The sequence below is a fragment of the Oncorhynchus mykiss genome, chromosome 1 (genome assembly GCF_013265735.2).
Source record: "Oncorhynchus mykiss isolate Arlee chromosome 1, USDA_OmykA_1.1, whole genome shotgun sequence".
NCBI classification, from domain to species: Eukaryota; Metazoa; Chordata; class Actinopteri; order Salmoniformes; family Salmonidae; genus Oncorhynchus; species Oncorhynchus mykiss.
Window position 1 is genome coordinate 10972090 of NC_048565.1, and position 5277 is coordinate 10977366.

Here is a 5277-nt window from a genome sequence, read left to right on the forward strand (position 1 = left end):
GAAGCTGCATGAAAATCTAGGGCAAGACTTGAAAATGGCTGTCCAGCAATGATCAACAACTAGAGCTTGAAGAATTTATTAAAGAATAATTGGCATATATTGCACAATCCAGGTGTGCAAAGCTCTTAGAGATTTGTTACAAAGCTGTAATCGCTGCCAAATGTTTCTAACATGTATTGACTCGGAGGTGAATTCTTATCTAATCAATGTTAGTGTTATATTTTAAACTAATTGAAAATAATTTATAGAATTTTCTTCCAATATGACATTACAGAGTATTTTTTGAGGATAAAATTCATTTTAATCCCACTTTGTAACACCAATTTGTTTTGAAAAAGTCAAGGGGTGTGAATACTTTCTGAAGGCCCTGTATATCTACTTATAGGAATGATTTAATATGAAGATGCCTTTGTACTTAGCCCCTGCAGGAACAATGTGTACCCATTGAAATATTAATGTTTCCAATGGGAACAAATCGGTGAGCACATTCTGCGTGCACCGGCGGGGCCCTGAAAATCATGACCGGAAAGTAACAGACGTGAAGTTTCACGGGATACAAAATGCACAAAAAACGGTCTGCATTCAGTCGCCCGCTGCTGCCTCGGGTACAGAATGTCTGGAGTTAAAGTCTTCTGCTTCTGCTGATTTTACACGAGTGGGCGGCGTTTCTCATGCAAACGCACCTACCGCCATCTGTGTGCTCGTTATCTCACTGATATCATTCACAACACCAGGCTACATCCTCTCTCCAGGAGACAGTGACCACCCCTGTGTTGAGAAGAGCCTCCTAAACAGAAAGCCACAACGGAGCTTTCACCTGGACCCTGTAGTATCGCCAAAGGCATCTTCAGGACATTATGAAAATAGTTTAATGTGCTGTTTTTATCATCAAACATCCAAGAAAATGTCCTTTTCATCGAGCACTGTTGCATATGAACTTGTTATCTTTATGAAACCTACATGTGGTTGGCCTACATTAACAGAGATAATAGATGTTGCCTCATGGTGAAGATAGATGTGAAGTTGTAATCACAGAGTTAAGTATTGGTCGTTGTCACAAAGCATCCTCGGTACTAATTAAAACCGAGCTTCCCCCCCATTACTGCTGTCATGACAACAAACCCAACTCACAGGCCTCCAGATTTCCTCATCACAGTGCTATAACTTGTTAATGAATAAATTAGACACATTTGGGCAGTCTTGATAAAAAATGATGAGTCTAAACTTTTCACATACACTGCTGACATCTAGTGGCCAAAACCTAAATTGCACCTGGGCTGGAATAATACATTATGGCCTTTCTCTTGCTTTACAAAGATGATGGTACAAAAAAATACAGAAGAATGGTTGTTTTTTTCCTTTGTATTATCTTTTCCCAGATCCATTGTGTTATATTCTCCTACATTCCGTTCACATTCCCACAAACTTCAAAGTGTTTCCTTTCAAATTGTACCAAGAATATGCATATCCTTGCTTCAGGGCCTGAGTTACAGGCAGTCAGATTTGGGTATGTCTTTTTAGGCTATTTTTTTTTTTTAAAGGGGCGGATCCTTAAGAGGTTTAAGTATAATAGAATATAATTGTAAATTGTTTTGGAGCATACAATATAGCTCAGTATTTGTATTATTTATTTTATAGTCTTTTTTGCTCATTTTTATCAAGCCAATCATTTTGGAGGTGACTGTTTATGTTTTTCCAGTGATAGTTTCTAATTTTGAAACCATAAAATCGATATTAGTTAAAGGAAACATCAGTGCATTGTGTTTGACATTTCCTTTACTTTCAGTTAAAGGCATAGTTCACCTAAATGACAAAATGACAAATTGGTTTCCTTACCCTTTAAACAATCTATGGACAAGGTATGAGAGCAACCCATGCTTTAGCTTCCCTGGCACTATTTCCAAATGATAACATTTTAGCATTTGTGGCACAAATCCCATTCACGTCATGGTAGTGACAATTAGCATTTTTGACACATCATGTTCAAATCATTAAAAAGTATTTCTAAAATTGATTGTGAAGCTCAATAAAGTCACTTCTAGGTGATTTGAACATGATGAGCAAAAATTGCTAATATCGCTAACATGACTTGAATGATAATTGTGGCACAAATGCTAAAACCTTTAGCATTTGGAAACTGTGTCAGGGAAACTAAACAAAAGCATGGATTGCTGTCATACTGTACCTGTCCATAGACTGCTTACAGGGTAAGGAAACCAATGTGCTTTGCTGTCTGTAAGCATATATTATGGGTTTATCACTGGGTTGATGAGAGCTCTAGAGACTGAGTACATAGAGTCACTTCAAGTAATTGTTTGATCTCTGAATGAAAAATATTATTTATGGGAGTCACTCTTGTCATAATGAGCAAATATAAATTATTCATAAACTGCCCCTCATACTCTGAGCCTGCTTTGAACAAATAAAATTAATTTGATTTGATTTGCTCTGGTTGGCTGCTATCAGAAAGAACTGAGAAAAGAGATATGTTCTTCTTTTCATCAAAGTCAATCTCATTTTGTACCCTCTTCACGATATGACTAAAACCATCTCTAGAAACCAGGGAGAAATATTCATACCCAAATGAACAGTACACAATGCCCGATCCCCTATCCCTGCAACTCTATTCCCAGTGTACAACCAAACAGCATCACCAGTGCTTAATAAACACACATGGGTTGAGAGATATTCATAGCATTCTATGGGGAGATGACGCTCGGGTGTTTGGGACAGATAAGCCCTCTCCGTCTGTCTCCTCTCCCGCGGCACTCTCTGGAGGGAGCTGCGACACAAGGCCCAACAGTCATAAAGAGCAGGGATGAATAGCTAAATATCTGGGGAGAATCGCAGACAATTGTGCCAGAACAAGAGGCTGGATTGCCACGGGCCTGGGGCCTCATGTCTCCCGCCTGTCTCCGTGGCTATGCTGCAGATGGAGAGAGAGAGAGAGAGAGAGAGAGAGAGGCTTCAGCACCAGGGTGAGGGATAATCCTAGTGCAGAAGAGTCACAGACTGGGTTTTTTACATTATACACACATTAGTCATGCTGTATTTACAGGGGAAGTGCCATGTAACTCCTGATACACCGGAAAACATTGTGCCGGGGAACTAATGTGAGATTGCAACTCGCTGCTGTGAATGCGCTGTCATACTGAGGGGATTGTCGGCGCCGGCGTGTACCGAGGCTGTGATTACGGGCCGTAATTAAAGCGAAGATAAGACTCGTGCTGGGAGGTTAGCTTCTCTCTGGACTAGACATGCACAATACCCCCCTGAGATCATGTGCCTCATGCCAGGCTAGCAGTGGGCGAGAGGGGGTGTGTTGAGGATACATGGTAATGAACTAGAGGTCCAATCAGAGTAACAGGAAGTGACACTTTTGACCTTTGACCTAGGCCTTGGTATATCCTCAGGACTGAAACGTGAAATCCTCACTATGTAACATGCCATGTTACCGCACACAATTAAAACTTGTTGAGGATAAGGGGCAGTATTTTCACTTTGGATGAATTGCGTGCCCATAGTGAACTGCATCTTACTATGTCCTAGATTGCTAAAATATGCATATTATTATTACTATTGAATAGAAAACACTCTGAAGTTTCTAAAACTGTTTGAATTATGTCTGTGAGTATAACAGAACTCATAGGGCAGGCAATCTTCCAAACAAGAAGTGAAATTCTGAATGTGGGTCAACTTTGACGTCATCGTCCCTTCCTTTCCCAACAAGATATGGATCTGGTAGCACTTCCTACCACTAGATGTCCTCATTCAGTAGAACGTGGAATGGAGCTTTCGGTGTGAACTTTGACCGAATGGGAGGGGAAATAGTCACGGTCTTGGCAGAATGCAATTTCCCTGTGGCGCATTTCTCTGTGGGTGCCACCGTCGTTCCATTTGGCTGCAGCTGAAAACATATGATCCGGTTGGAACGTTATTGGATATATATGAAAATAACATCCTGAAGATTGATTCTCTACTTAGTTTGACCAGTTTATTCGACCTGGAATATATATTTTTGAAGTTTTCGTGCGAGTTGTCCTGGACCAGCGTCAGCTTTTGGGCACGCGAGCTGAAAGTGCTAGCAAATGCAGCTAATTGGACACTAGTATTGGACATTAATTGGAACAAAACAACGATTTATTGTGGAACTAGGACTCCTTGCACTGCATTCTGATGAAAGATCATCAAAGGTAAGGTAATATTTATGATGTAATTTTGTATTTCTGTTGACTCCAACATGGCGGAGAAATACTTTTACGTCTGAGCGCTGTCTCAGATTATTGCATGGTGGGCTTTTTTCGTAACGTTTTTAAAAAATCTGACACAGCGGTTGCATTAAGAACCAGTGTATCTTTAATTATATGTGGAACATGTATTTTTAGTCAAAGTATATGATGATTATTTCTGTTATCTGGCGTAGCTTTCTATAATTCCTCCGGATATTTTGGAGGCATTTCTGAACATGGCGTCAATGTAAACCGAGATTTGTGGATATAAATATGCATATTATCGAACAAAACATAAATGTATTGTGTAACTTGTTATATGAGTGTCATCTGATGAAGATTTTCAAAAGGTTAGTGATTCATTTTATCTCTAATCATGCTTTTGTGACTATCTTTGTCTGGAAAAAATGGCTGCGTTTTTCCTTTGAATTGGTGGTGGTCTAACATAAATATATGTTGTGTTTTCGCTGAAAAACATTTTAAAAATCGGACATAATGGGTAGATGAACAAGATCTTTCATTTGCTGTATTGGACTTGTTAATGTGTGAAAGTTAAATATTTCTAAAGAATATTTTTGAATTCCCTGCGCCACCTTTTCAGCTGAATGGGGGGGTGGAGTTCCCTTCGGGGATCGCCTTGCCATAACAGGTTGTTAACCATAGCCCTAACATAACCCATCACCAAGGTAGTGGCTGTTTTCATCGCCCCAACATCACTACTAATACCTCTTACTGTGACATTGCATTATTTATTGTGGTGTTTTTGTTTTATCTTTGACATAGAAGTGGGGGGCTTTTCCTTCAGGAAAAACCTACTGGAGAAACACAAAAATATCAAATGTTCCATAACCTGTAGGTAGGTAGGTGTCACGACTTCCGCCGAAGTCGGCTCCTCTCCTTGTTCGGGCAGCGTTCTCCTCTCCTTGTTCGGGCAGCGTTCTCCTCTCCTTGTTCGGGCAGCGTTCTCCTCTCCTTGTTTGGGCAGCGTTCGGCGATAGACGTCACCGGCTTTCTAGCCATCGCTGCTCCATTTTTCATATGTCCATTT

The 5277-nt window shown here is 40.2% G+C and overlaps 1 non-coding gene across 1 annotated transcript; it reads right to left on the reverse strand.

Annotated features, from left to right (window-relative positions):
• Positions 1–5017: 5017 nt before the first annotated feature.
• LOC118966751 lies at positions 5018–5073 on the reverse strand. Its single transcript, XR_005053633.1, has one exon. It is a non-coding gene; the product is annotated as a U7 small nuclear RNA (small nuclear RNA).
• Positions 5074–5277: the final 204 nt, after the last annotated feature.